The sequence below is a fragment of the Sus scrofa genome, chromosome 5 (genome assembly GCF_054392235.1).
Source record: "Sus scrofa isolate SSC_HxYL_T2T_F1_AM1 chromosome 5, Sscrofa_HxYL_maternal_Yorkshire_Landrace_v2.0, whole genome shotgun sequence".
NCBI lineage: Eukaryota > Metazoa > Chordata > Mammalia > Artiodactyla > Suidae > Sus > Sus scrofa.
In genome coordinates, this window is record NC_139387.1 from 47,237,786 (window position 1) to 47,253,431 (window position 15,646).

The 15,646-nt window shown below is 35.7% G+C and overlaps 1 long non-coding RNA gene and 1 pseudogene across 1 annotated transcript in view; both read left to right on the forward strand.

Annotated features, from left to right (window-relative positions):
• The window catches only part of LOC146403348 (uncharacterized), a 32,125-nt gene extending 20,070 nt beyond the window's left edge, over positions 1 to 12,055 (forward strand). The window contains exons 3-4 of the long non-coding RNA XR_014845443.1: positions 1,599 to 1,707; positions 11,246 to 12,055. This is a non-coding gene — a long non-coding RNA (uncharacterized LOC146403348). The remainder of the gene's footprint in view (positions 1 to 1,598; positions 1,708 to 11,245) is intronic.
• On the forward strand, positions 11,330 to 12,055 carry LOC100153979 (ferritin light chain pseudogene; annotated as a pseudogene).
• Positions 12,056 to 15,646: the final 3,591 nt, after the last annotated feature.

The window sequence follows — 15,646 nt, forward strand, 5'->3', positions numbered from 1 at the left end:
TTCACCTCAGCAACCAGAAGTCTGCTCTCTATTTTTGTGATCTGTTTCTGTTTTGTAGATAGAATCATCTGTGTCATATATTAGATTCCACAAATAAGTGATATCACATCGCATTTGTCTTTCTCTGTCTGACTTACTTTATGTAGTATGAGAATCTCTAGTTCCATCCATGTCACTGCAAATGCATTCTTTTGTCTTTTTTTTGGCTGAGTAGTATACTATTATATATATGTATTACATCTTCATAATCCATTTTTGTTGATGGACATTTACATTATTTCCATGTCTTGTCTATTGTGAATAGCATTGCAATGAACATATGGGCCCATGTATCTTTTTGAATTAATGGTTTGTCCTGATATATGCCCAAGAGTGGGATTACTGGGTCATTCTATATTTAGTTCTCTGAGATGCCTCCATACAGTTTTCCATAGTGGTTGCACCAATTAAAGTTCCCATTAACAGTAAAGGAGAGTAGTCTTTTCTCCACACCCTCTCCAGAATTTGTTATTTGTTGTTTTGTGAAGGATGACCATTCTGACCTGTGTGAGGTGGTACCTCATAGTAGTTTTGATTTTCATTTCTCTAATAATTAGTGATGTTGATCATTTTTTCATGTGCCTTTTTGCCATCCATATGTCTTCTTCTGAGAAATGTCTGTTTATGTCTTCTGACCATGTTTTGATGGGATTTTGTTGTTGTTGTTGAGTTGCATGAGTTGTTTATATATTTGGAGATTAGGCCCTTGTCTGTTGCATCATTTGCAAAGATTTTCTCCCATTCTGTGGGTTATCTTTTCATTTTTTAATGGTTTTATTTGCTGTGCAAAATCTTTTGAGCTTAATTAGGTCTCTTTGGCTTATTTTTGTTTTTACTGACCTTATTCTAGGTCTTCTTCTAGATCAAAGAAGATGTTGCTATGATTTATGTAGAAGAATGTTCTGTCTATATTTTCCCCTAGGAGTTTTATAGTATCTGGCCTTATATTTAGATCTTTAATCCATTTTGAGTTTATTTTTATGTATGGTGTTAGAGAGTGTTCTAATTTTATTCTTTTACAAGTAGCTTTCTAGTTTTCCCAGCACCACTTATTAAAGAGACTATATTTCTTCCAGTGTATGTTCTTACCTCCTTTGTCATAGATTAGTTGACTTGGATTTATTTCTCTGGGCTTTCTATCCTGTTCCATTGATCCATATTTCTGTTTTTGTGCCAGTACCATATTGTTTTGATAGATATAGCTTTGTAGTGTTGTCTGAAATCAGGGAACCTGATTCTTCCATTTCTGTTTTCCTTTTTCAATATTGCTTTGTCTATTTGGAGTCTTTTGTGTTTCCATACAGATTTTAAAATATTTTATTCTGGGTCTATGAGAAATACTATTGGTAATTTGCCAGGGATTGCATTGCATTTGTAGATTGCCTGGGTAGTATAGTCATTTTGACAATATTGATTCTTCCAGCCCAAGAGCATGGTATGTCTTTCCATCTGTTTGAATCAACTTGAATTTCTTATTAATGTATAAGGGTAAATCTGAAGATTTATTGTGAAAATGGGAGCACTAATAGCTCAGTACAAATAAATGCCTTTCTTTTTAGCAGCTTTGAAAAATATGTGTACAGAGGAATCACTTACATCCAGAAGAGTTACAGTAGATGTAAAGTCGGTGTCCATGGGACATTTTCTCTTCTCCAGTATTTCAGTCAGGTAATATGTCAATTATTTCACACACAAATTTCTGTAAGAATAGTAAAATGTAGCATGACATCTTTTATTTGTGTTTCCAAAGGTTTTCCTATATGCTATAGTTGTCTTCTCAAAATTGGACAAATTACTGTTTCTATAAGGTGGTCTTATAAGTGCATTTTGATCTTTGTTTCCTGTTAATCTAAGTTTTAGATTGACCTACTAGTAAAGGAAATTCTGAAATATTGCAGTGGAGTTCCTGTCATGGCACAGTGGTTAACAAATCCGACTAGGAACCATGAGGTTGCAGTTTTGATCCCTGCCCTTGCTCAGTGGGTTAAGGATCTGGTGTTGCTGTGAGCTGTGGTGTAGGTTGCAGACATGGTGCGGATCCTGCATTGCTATGGCTCTGGCACAGGCTGGCAGTTACAGCTCCGATTTGACCCCTACCCTGGGAACCTCCATATGTCGTGGAAGTGGCCCTAGAAATGGCAAAAAGACAAAAAAAAATTAAAAAAAATAAAATAAAATATTGCAGTATTTGCTTAATCAATGAATTTCTGCAAGTGCAAAACACAGAGTCTAACCTTTAACTATTTACTTTATAGAAAGACCGTTTGCAGCATTTGGTTAAAGAAAAAACTTCATATGAATCTCTGAAAGTTTTTGATTTATAAAATGGTGATTGGTATGTTTATTTTAGAAGATAAAGTCAGACAAAATGGGAAAACTGATGTACCTGGAAAAGTACTCATAAACCAGAATCATTTATTCTTAATGTTATAGAGAGCTTCTCAAAGATGCTCGGGCTTAAAATAAAGAACAATATAGTTTAGTTAGAGGTCAAAAATAAAGGGTGTGGGAGGAGGGAGAATATTTCCATTTAGAGATAGCAGCATGTGAAAAAGTATGTATGAAAGCATGACAGTTTTGAAGTTCATTTAAATTCTATTTTCAGAAGAAAACTACACACTAGTGAAATATAAAGTTATTTATTTGTTTATTAATGATAGACCTTTTAAATCACCATGGTTATGAGAAATTTGCTTTAATATATAACAAAAATATACACATCTCATATACATTTTAGAAGAATTTGCATCCTAAATAAGAAAAATTGTAACTTCTAAAAGAAGACTGGTTACTTCTAAGTCAACATTTTATTCTGTTTTTGAAAGTAAATTTGTGCTAATAGAAAGCATCATTTTCCAGCATGAATTAGATTATTATGCTCTATATTTCCTGATAGTGAGAGTGGGTTCCTCACAATATGATGTTAAATCTGCATATTGATAGCACACATTTTAAGGTTGTTCCTTTCAAATTCAGAGAAATACAAATATCTTATTCTCAAGAAAAAATAAAAATATTCCATTATGTTTCACCAGGCACATTCATGAGACTTCCAATAGAATCTGTAATTTTTGTAAATCAAGCAGTCAAATAATAAAATACTTTATTTTCCACAAATTTTCCTACTTTAGTAGGATACATGCAGTTATGTCACCATTGAGAAGCTTTTTTCATTTTCCAGCAAGGACACCAATAATACATCAAAGTTGTTGTTTATCATAGGAAGATTTTTATATTTCTGCATGTGAAGTTTACACAATGATACAGATGAAATGTTAAGACTATTATCAATATGGAATAAAAGCTTTTAAAAAATGAATTTACAACACAAACAACATGAAGAAAACTTTTCAAATTACATAATGATTTCTCTGTGTGAGAAGAAAACAACTACAACAATAAAAAAGAATTCGAGTCCCTTTATACAAAAAAATACCATATTTTATTTAATAAAGGATTCAAATTTTTAAAATTTCAATTTATTATTATTAGTAGTAGTAGTATTGATTTTTAGGGCTGCACCCAAGACACATTGAAGTCCCCAGACTAGGGGTCAAATTGGAGCTGCAGCTGCTGGCCTATGCCACAGCCACAGCAATGCAGGATCAGAGCCATGTCTGCAACCTACACCACAGCTCATGGTAATACCAGATCCTCAACCCAGTGAACAAGGCCAGAGATTGAACCCTCAACCTCATCGTTATCAGTAGGATTCGTTTCTGCTGTGCCACAACAGGAACTCTGTAAAATTTCAATTTATACGTAACTTTTCAGAAAACATTGATTTATTGATGATAGTAATTATGCAGAGATATCAGCATTAATAACAAACATATTTGGAACACTTGATATTGTCCTAGATTTTAATAAGTTTGTTTTTCTGACAATGTCCACTTAGTAAGAATAATAAATCAATGATAATATTAACTTAATAATTGATGGTCATTATTTAGCACATACCAATAATTAAAATTTTATTTCCTTTCATATTTACATAGTGATTTCTTATGATATCTATGGTCTCTTTGACAATAATGTGAGATGCCATGTCACAAGCAAAGTGGAGTAGAGATATGAACTCAGGTACACAAGAGCACAGATTTTCTAATGTTAGCACTATAATGATCTATATGAAAAGTACTTATTTTAAATATATTAATACAATGTTTTATAAATAAAAATATATATATCTGATCTCTTATTGGTATATTTACTCCATCACAGAACTTACCAGTCTCTTTTTTCCAGAAAATTAATATAATTCACATACAGCACTACATAAATTTAAGGTCTCTAGCATAATAACTTGCTTACATACATAATCCAATGATTATCACAATAGGTTTAGTGAACATCCATCATCTTACATAGATACACAAAATTTAAAAAAATAGAAAAAAATTTCTTTTTATGAGAACTCAAGATTTATTCTCTTTACTTTCATATATAGCATATAGCAGTGTTAATTATAATGATCATATTGCACATCACATACATACCTAGTATTAATTTCTCTTTTAAAAAATAAAATTTGGAAATTTGTACTTTTGACCTTCATCCAGAACCTTTTTCTGAATTTGTTTTTGAAGTGTAATTGACTGTGTTAATTTCTGGTACATAACATAATGATTCCATATTTTTATACATTTCAAATGGCCACCACAATAGGTCTAGTAATGATATGTTACCACAGAAAGATATCACGTAGATACTGACTATATTCACTACATGATATATTTCATGTCATGACTCATTTATTTTGCAAATGGAACTTTATATCCTTTAATCTCTCAAAATGACTTATTTTCTTCTTGCCACTTCCCCTCCCCTGGGGGAACCACCTGATTATTCCTTGTATCTATAACTCTTTTTATGTTTTATTATATTTGTTCATTTGTTTTGTTTTTTAGATTCCAAATATAAGTGAAACCATATAATATTTATCTTTGTCTAACATTTCAGTTAGTATAATATCCTCTAGTTCCATTCATGTTGTTGCAAATGGCTAGATTTTATTCTTTTTATGGCTAAGCAGTATTCCATTACATATAATTTATATATATATCACATCTTCTTTTATCCATTTATATATAAGTAATGGGCTTGAATTGCTTCCATATCTTGGCTATTGTAAATAATGTTGCAGTTAATATAGGGGTGCATTATAAACATGTAAATAAACAGAAATGTTATGTGCAGTTTATAATTAGGCTTGACCACATGAACCCCAAATGATAGCATGCTCTTCCATTCTATTAATGAAAGCTTCCAGATAGTTTAAATATTGAAAAATGGTGGGAGTTTTTAGGCATCACAAAGCTATAATAAATAATAATGCCTTGCCAAAAAGTGCCAATGTATAGTAGCAAGTATGCAATTCAAGGTATAAGTAGTTATTTATTTCTATTAAAATACCATTATTTCCCAAATTAAATTATCAATAAATTTAGTTATATGAAATTTTTATATTGATCATTTAATTTGTAAGTTTTATATTTTTAGGAGAGCTATAAGCTATTTTTATGATGCACCTATTTTCTTTCTTTCTTTCTTTCTTTCTTTCTTTCCTTTTTTTTTTTTTTTTAACTTTTTATGGCCACACCCATGGCATATGGAAGTTCCCAGGCTAGGTAGGGGTCAAATAGGAGCTACAGTTGCTGGCCTACATCACAGCCACAGCAACTCAGAATCCAAGCCACATCTGCAACCTACACCACAGCTCATGACAACACCAGATCCCTGTCCCACTGAGAGGCCAGGGATTGAACCCACATCCTTATGGATACTAGCTAGATTTGTTTCTTCTGCACCACCATGAGAACTCCCTATGATACACCTATTTTAATAAATGTAATTCAAACATTCTATCAATACTAAAGAGGATATTTTTTCCTGAAAATATATCACTAATTATTCAAATTTTAGAAACACCAGTTTAGCAAATTATAGGTAGTCAGTATATCAAACATAATCTAAATGACTTAAGGTCTCTTCCTGTTTTATCTCCATAAACACCCTATAAGGTGAATACAACTATAATCACAATTTTATAGCTTTGGAAGAAGAAGCTTCCTTTAGCAATCTACTTGAAATAAAATAATAAAAGGTGAATTCAACATGTAAATTCATATACATTTTCCTCCAGAATAGCCTACTTGATATGATAGGCAGTATAATGACTCCCCCAAGGATATCCACTTCTTTTTTTTCTTTTTTTGTCTTTTTGCCTTTTCTAGGGCCACACCCACAGCATATGGAGGTTCCTAGGCTAGCAGTGTAATCAGAACTGTTGCTGCCAGCCTACGCCAGAGCCACAGCAATGCCAGATCCAAGCTGCATCTGCAACTTACACCACAGCTCACAGCAATGCCAGATCCTTAACCCACTGAGCAAGGCCAGGGATCAAACCCACAACCTCATGGTTCCTAGTCAGATTCATTAACCACTGAGCCATGACAGGAACTCCAAGGATATCTACTTATTCCCTGAAATCTGTGACTCTGTTGATTTACATGCATAAAAGTACTTTGCAGATGTGATTCAGTTGGGAATTTTAAAATGGATTCTGGATTTTATGGTAGGCCCAGTATAGACACAAAAGTATTTATGAAATAGAAGGAGGGAAGTCTGAATGCAAGAAGGAAATATGATGACTGAAAGCAGTAAAGTTCAGAGTAATGTAAGGAAGGGAAAAGACAAGAAATGCAGGTGGACACTAGAAACTGGAAAAGTCAAGGAGGCAGATTCTTTCCTTAAGTCCCCAGAAGGAATGAAATCCTGTAGACACCTTGATGTTAGCCCAGGGAAACTCATTTTAAACTTCTGAACTTCAAAATTGTAGGATAATTCATTTATATTGTTGTAAACCATTAAGTTTGTGGTAATTTGTTGTAGCAGCGTTAGGGAATCAACATAACCAGCTTATTCAGACAATGCTTGAAGATAATAGTATCCTTACAAGGTAGTCTAGGGTATTAGATGCCTCTCGGCCTCTTCCTTCCAGCTTAAAATGACAATAAAGTAGATTTTCATTCAATCACATTTATTACATGCTCAAAGAATTTCTGATGAGTGTACTCTTTCTACCATTACATTTTCAGTGATGTTTGATGGCCAGTTATTTAATAGGCCATTAATTAATTTCAATTAATAGAATGAATGTATACCCTGAAAGCATTTAATCACCCCAAAATCCAACTTAACATCCACTTAAATTTTTATAAGAAAACAAAACAAAATGAAATAGACACATTTCATTTCAAAAAGAAGTTGGAGAATCTAGTTGTAAATGTTGTAATGTTGTAAATGTAAATGTAAATGTAAATGTTGTAAATGTAAATGTTGTAAATGTTGTAAATAGAAGTGCTTTCAGAATTATCCACTTGTTTCTCTACTAACACTGGAAATTCTTGTAATTTTTCACAAATTAATCAGTTATACTTTGTAAAACAGAAATTACAAAGTTCTAGGTTGGAAAGTGGAAGGAGCTAAAGAGAAAGGGTGGATTACTGTACTTACAAAAGTATGATCTGTGAAAGTGCTGATTAAAGGTACTATATTTGGAAAAGCTGTCCTTCAGAAACAAAGGAAAGAGACTTTTTCAGACAGTCAAAAGTAGAGGGAATTTATCAACACTAGATTTGCTTACAAGAAATGCTAAATGGAGTTCCTCAAGTTGATACTAATTAATAACAAAAATATATGAAAGTATAAACTCATGGGTAAAGGCAAGTATATAGTCAAATTCAGTATACTCATATCATAATTATGGCATGCAGATTACTGATGACTCATATAAAGCTTAAAAGATGAAAGATTAAAATTACTTCAGATACAATAATTTGTTTTTGTATGATACTGGATTATTATCAGTTATAACACAGAATGTTATAGCTATTAGATGTTTAATGTAAGCCCCATGGTAGCCATGAAAAAAATCTCTAGAGCAAAGCATAGCACTGCAAAAAATCATCAACCACAAAGAAAGATGGCATGAGAGGAAGAAAGGAACAATGAAACTACTACAAAACATTCAGAAAACATTAATAAAATGGTTACAGGAAGTCCTTATCTAGTAATTACTTTAAATATAAATGGATTAAATTATCCAGTCAGGCCATAGAGTGGATGAATGGATTCAAAAACAAACACCAGGATCCAAGGATATATTGCCTACAAGGAGCACAAAGTATGTTGCCGGAATAAAAACAAACAAATAGGCCGATGGAACAGAATTGAGAGTTCAGAAATAAATCCACACATCTCTGGCCAACTGATTTTTGACAAGGCTACCAAGAAAACACACTGGAGAAAGGATAGTCTCTTTAACAGGTGGTCTTGGGAAAACTGGATATCCACATTCCGAAGAATAAAATTTGACACCTATCTTACATCATACATAAAACCCAATAATTCTCTGTGCATCAAATTTGCTAATTCATGTTTTGTTTGGGGTGGAAAGTGACATCTGCTCTCACATTTTTAGTTCAGCAAATGATGTAATCTCCCTGCTTTCCTCATGATGGTGTTTTTTCCTGTTTATTTAGGACCAAGAGAGAAAGAGGTAGTTTCCAAGTTTTAATTTCCCAAGTTTTAGTTTTTAAAAAGAGAAAAGACAACTGGATTTACAAATTGTAAATATATAAATATATATAAGCAAAAACTATTTTACTCTATTTGTTTTTGTTTTTTCTTTTTAGGACTGCACCCTCAGCATATGGAAGTTCCCAAGCTAGGGGTTGAATCATAGCTACAGCTGCTGGCCACAGCCACAGCATCACAGCAATGCCAGATCCTTAACCCACTGAGTAAGGCCAGGGAATGAACCCACATCCTCATGGACACTAGTTGGGTCATTACCACTGAGCCACAATGGGAACCCTCTTGTCTTTTCTTTCTTTCTTTTTTTTAGTGCCACATGTACAGCATATGGAAATTCCTGGAATCAGAGCTGCAACTTCTGGCCTATACCTCAGCCACAGCAACACAGGATCTGAGCTGTGTCTGTGACCTATATTATGGCTCACAGCAATGCCAGATCCTTAACCCACTGAGCAAGGCCAGGGATCAAATCTGTGTCCTCATGGATACTAATCAGGTTTATTACCACTGAGCCTCAACAGGAAGTCCTATTTTACATTATTTGAATGTATTCAAATCTATTTGTGAAATACTATCACTCATATTTGTGAAAGTCCCACATTTATAAAGCTGAAAAACATTAGTTTTGAGATTTCCCTGTAGGTCGGTCTGACACAGATTCTTATGGAGTCCCTGCTTTGCTCTGGGACCCAGAGCCTGTGAAATCCTTTGTGCACCCTCCAAGAGTGGAGTCTTTGTTTCTCCCACTCCTATGCACCTCCTGCAGTCAAGCCCTGATGGTTTTCAATGCCAAATACCCCAGGGGCTCCTCCTCCTCCCAATGCCAGACACTCCAGGCTGGAGAACCTGAAGTGGGATTTGGAACTCTCACTTCTGTGGGAAAGCTTCTGCAATATAGTTATTTTCTAGTCTATGGGTTGCTCACTGAGTAGATATGGGATTGCTTATATAGTGAAAGTGCTCCTCCTACTGTCTCAATGTGGCTTTTTCTTTGTCTTTGGGTGTAGGATATCTTTTTTGTAGCTTCCAATTTATTTTGTTGATGGTTGTTTAAGCAGTTGTAATTTTGGTGTTTTTGTGAGGGGGTGAGCTCAAGTATCTCTGCTCCCTATCTTGTCTCACTTATATTTTTAAAACCGACTGTAATAATTTCATAGCCACCTCCTGTTGCTATTTCAGTGACCTCAAGTATTGGGTGTATCCATTTAAAACACTTTGTGCTGCTAATCATTTGCACATGAGCACTTGGTCTCTCTAGAAAATTGCATATTTCATTGAAAAGTGATTTCTTGGAGTTCTCATATTTTTCATTGTGGTTGGTATAATATCATAAACCTTGAATAACACCTTGGGACCCTATGGAGTACCACTAGTGATGCTCCAAATGCTTTTAAGAAGTAGAGAAGTCATGATGTTACAAGAAAGTTGAATTACTCGATGTGTACCATGGATTGAAGTCTGCAGCTGTAGCTGTCAATGCAAATGAATCTAAATGTAAGGAACATTATAAAAAAAGAAAAATTCATGAAGCTATTACTGCAGCTATGTCAACAGGCATGAAAATCTTGAAATTTTTATAAAATATCTTTTTATCTCATATTGAAAATGCAGCTTTTATGTGGGTGCAGATTTCTATAAGAATGGTTTACCTATACAATAGCCAAATAATGGAAAAAAACTAAATATCCATTGACAGATGAATGGGTAAAGAAGGTTTGGTACATATATATTACTCAGTCATAAAAAAAATGAAATAATGACTGCAGTAACTTTGATGGACCTAGAAATTATCATATTATGATCGTGTTAAGTGCAATAAGTCAAAGAAAAATATAAAATGATATCACTTATTTGTAGAATCTAAAAAATGATACAAATGAATTTATTTACAACACAGAAATAGGCTCACAGACTTTGAAAACAAACTTATGGTTACCAAAGCGGATAGTGGTGGGGGAGGCAGAGAGATAAATTAGAAGTTTGAATTACAGATTTCAAGATCAAACTTATGGTTACCACAGGGGAAATTCTTGTGGGGAGGGATAAGTTGGATGGATGGGAATGATATATACACACTACTGTATGCGGAATAGAAAATTAACAGGAACCTCCCGTGTAACATGAGAAAATCTACTCAGTATTCTGTAATAACCTATGTGGGAAAAAAGAAAAGATATAGGTATATGTCTTCATTTTGTTGTACACCTGAAACTAACATAACATTGTAAGAAAACTAAACTCCAATAAAATTTTTAAAAAGTTAAGGGTTTGAGATTAACATATATACACTACTATATATAAATAGATAAATAGAAAAGACCTACTGTATAGCACAGGGAAAATATTAAATTAATAAATACATATTTTGTAATAAACTTTAATGGAAAAGAATGTGAAAAATTATATATATATATATATATATATATATATATATATATAATAACACAACATTGTATTAACTATACTTCAATTTAAAAAATGGTTTAAGACAGTGTGCTCAGCAGTCCCCTGGATCTGTCTCTTGCTTCAACAGTGTTTGGACAGAACAGACCCAGGGATGCCCCTTGTATAGCCCCCGACTAAACTCCAACCTTTTTTCCAGTAGCAGCCTTTGGAATCAGTCTCTCAGCTATCTTCAATCTCCAGGACCAGCCAACACCATTTTTTGAGCTTAACTCCTTATCACTGATCCACAGTGAACTCCCAGGTTCATCAGAATTATTCCACCAAGGTGGAAGACTTCATCAACTACCTGATCGACATGCATCTGCAGACCTCCTACACCTACCTTTCTCTGACCTTCTATTTCAACTGTGACTATGTGGCTCTGGAGGGCCTGAGCCACTTTTTCTATGAATTGGCCAAGGATAAGCATTAGGGCATTGAGCATTTCTTGAAAATGCAAAACCAGCATGGTGGCCACGCCCTCTTTTGGGATGTGAAGAAGCCATCTCAAGATGAGGGGGGTAAAACACAGGAAACTAAGAAAGCTGCCATTCACCTGGAGAAGGGACTGAACCAGGCCCTTCTGGATCTGCATGCCCTGGGTTCTGCCCACACAAGCCACAACATCTGTGACTTCCTGGAGAATCACTTCCTGGATGAGGAGGTGAAGCTCATCAAGAAGATGGGTGACCACCTGACCAACCTCTGCAGGCTCTCTGGTCCCCAGCCTGGGCTGGTTGAATACCTATTCAAAAGGCTCACACTCAAACATGACTAGGAACCTCTGGAGCCCAGTGGCCTTTGAAGAGCTCCTCTGGTGCCTGGGCTTCTGTGGAAGCCCCTTTCTGTAGCCAGAAGTCACCATTTTTAACCACCCTGGAGCCCTCTCCCAATTCTTGGACCAAATGGAAACAATAAAGCTTTTTTCATCAAAAATAAAAATAAAAATAAATTAAAAATGTTTTAAAAATGTGGAGGATCAAGATGGCAGAGGGGTAAGATGTGGTGCTCACCTTTTCCCACAAACACGACAACAAAAAATAACCACATATACATGTAGGATGATTCACACAGAACATCTACTGAATGCTGGCAGAAGAAATTAAACACCCAAAAAGGGCAAGAAACCCTCCACATAAACGGGTAGAACAAAAGAAAAGAGAAAAAGAGAGAGAGAAAGAGAAAAGGAATCAGATGGGACAAGCATTCATGAGAGGGACCTGTGAAAGAGAAAAGGAACCCACATCCTGTGAAGCCACCTAACCTACAGGGAGATCACCTTAGAAGGAGGGACCTCAAAGTCACTGAGAAAAGTGCAGCAGTGGAATAGAGGAGGGCAGAGCAGAATGAGAGCCACACAGATCATCTACACCACCATCCAGAGCACCACAGCCTGAGATGCTGGGGCAGAAGCTGGGCTATGGAGACTCAGGCTGCAGAGGTCAGTTTTGGGGAGAGGACTAGGATGAGCTATGTGGAGAAAGACTGAAGGGCTAAAAAGTGGGTTAGGAAGTGGGGTGCCATGGGCTGGGGTGTGGAATGCCACAGCTGAGGGAACCTAGGAGGAGGTCTGGGCCTGCAGGAGAAGGAGGCTACATTGTTGGGAGGGTGAGAGGAGGAGGGGTGCACCACCATATGAATTTCCTTGTGTGTGCAAGTGCTCTCAGAGGGTGTGGCACCTCTGGGATGGGCTAAGGGTGGCCACTTGCTTGGGCTATGAGAGACCAGGTGCTTTTTGTGCAGGCTACAGTTAGTGGAGTACCTCTTGTGAGTGCTAAAGGCAGTTGGGGTCTAAGCATGATCCAGGGCCTTTGCTCTGGGCAGCACCCACATACTTGATTACTGTCACTTCTCAGAGAAGACACCTAGGAGGAGACTGTGCCTCCCATCCTGTGGGATCTAAGCGGGATGGGGTGCTTCTTGCATGATTTACAGGTGGCAGGGGCAAACCACCACAGTTATCACTAACTCCAGAGGTGGGTATGGCCTACCACCACTAGGGGGCTGTGAACAGGTACCACTTGGGGTCCCAATCACCTCAGAGGGCACCACAGAGGAGGGTATTGTGACCAAACACCACCTGTTATTGCTTTCACTCCCCTGGGAACTCACACACAGTGCCACTGCCACTGCCAAATGCTCCAGGCACCATCAATATCTGCCTGAGGCTCATTACCACTTCCCAGGGCCCTGCAAGAAGGAGCAGCCTGTGCCACCTTCTTGAATGTCCTTGCTAGAGTCAAGAGCCCAGCAACCAGGCACTACTAGCCCTACCCATTGTCTCTTTCTCCCTGAAAACACACTCAGCACTCTGGGGATAATGGTCAGCTCACATTGAAGAAAAGGACAGCAAATATCCAAACTCCCACACCAAAAATAAATAGTAATCCCCCACAAAATACAAAGGTGCACTCTGGCATAGAAATAGCCCTCCAAGACTACAGTTTGGTTTCCCTAAACTCACAGAAAAAGAAAAATATAAGCAAGATGAAGGAGCTCAGGGACCATTCCCCATTAAAAGAATAGGAGAATTCTCCCAAAGGAGAAAAGAATGAAAGAGGCCTCTGCAGTCTAACAGACACTGAATTCAAAAGGGAGATAGTGAAAATATTGAAAGAATTAAGGGTGAATATGAAGGAATTAAGAGTGGATATAAACAGTAATGCAGATTACTTTATAAAGGAAATAGAAAATATAAGGAATAACAAGAAAAATTAAATTCATTTGCAGAGACGCAAGCTGAGCTAAAGGCACTAAAGAGCAGAATGAATAATGCAGAGGAACAAATTAGTGACTTGGAAGATAGACTAATGGAAATAACTCAGTCAGGACAGCAGACAGAAAACTAAATGAAAAAACATGAAAGCAATATGAGACCTATGGGATAATATAAAGTGGGCCAATTGATGCATAATAGGAATTCCAGAAGAATAAGAAAAACAAAAAGGGATTGAAAATATATATGAAGAAATTATGTCTGAAAACTTCCAAATCTAAAGGCAACTGATATCAAGATACAGGAAGAACAGAGGGCCCCAAAAAAGTTGAACCCAAACAGGCCCACACCAAGATAAATCATAATAAAAATGGCAAAAGTTAAAGACAAAGAGAGGATTCTAAAAGCAGCAAGAAAAACACAAATCATTAATTAAAAAGGAACTCCCATAATGTTATCAGCTGATTTCTCTGTAGAAACTCTACAGGCCACAAGAGAGAGGCAAGATATATTCAAAGTTCTAAAAGGGAAAAATTTGCAGCCTAGACTACTCTACCCAGCAAGAAAGAAGAAATTTTCCAACAAACAAAAGCTAAAAGAATACAGCAAAACTATACCCATTCTAAAAGAAAAACTGAAAAGGCTTCCCTGAATAAAAAAGAAGTAAGAACAAATAGGATGGAGGAAATTGCAATTGGAAAGCAATCACTTAAATAAGCCAGTATACAGATCTAAAAATGGGGGGAAAAAAAAACCCTACTATAAAAGTGACGATAAACACAAAGAACAGTAAAAGGATAAAAATGAAGATGTAAAAAAGGCATTCAATATCACAGAATGTGGGGACGGAAAATGGGAAAATCTAGACTCCTTTTTTTAAATTAATGTGTTTGAGCCTACATGACTATCAGGCTAAAGCAAGTAGTTATAGGAAGGGGTTTACATACTTAAAAAACAAGGCAAGCACAAATCAAAACCAAATATCACATTCACAAAAACTAAAAAGAAAAGTACACAAGCATAAAATAAATGGAAACCATCCAACCAAAAAGAGAAAGGAACAAAGGAGAAACATGGAGAATCAACTGGAAAACAAGGTTTAAAATGGAAACAAATACATATTTATCAATAATTACCTTAAATGTCAATGGACAGAATGTTTCAATCATCAGACACAGAGTGGCAGATTGGATTTAAAAAGCAAAATCTTACAATATGCTGTCTACAAGAGACTCACCTTAGGGCAAAGACACATATAGATAGAAAGATGGGAAAAGATATTTCATGCCAATGGACAAGACAGTAAAGCAGGAGTTGCAATACTCATATCAGACAAAATTGACTTTACAATGAATGCCATAAAGAAAGACAAAGAAGGACACTATTTAATGGCTAAAGGATCCACTCAAGAAGAGGATATTATAATCTTCAATATATATGCCCCTAATGTAGGAGCACCCTGATACCTCCAAAAAATTCTAACAGACCTAAAAGGAGAAATGGATGGGAATACAGTCAAAGTAGGAGACTTTAACACCCCATTCACATCAATGGACAGATCCTCTAGACAGAAAATCAAGCAACAGAGATATTCTAAATGACAAAATAAGAACAATTAGACTTAATTGATATTTTCAGGATATAACATCCAAAAAAATCAGAATATACATAATTCTCAAGTGTACATAGAATATTCTAAAGCACAAAGTTAACCTCAACAAATTGAAGAGTATCGAAATTATTTCAAGTATCTTCTCTGACCACAATGGCAAGAAACTAGAAATCAACCACAGGGAAAGAAATGAGAAAAAAACTAATTACATGGAGGCTAAACAACATGCTACT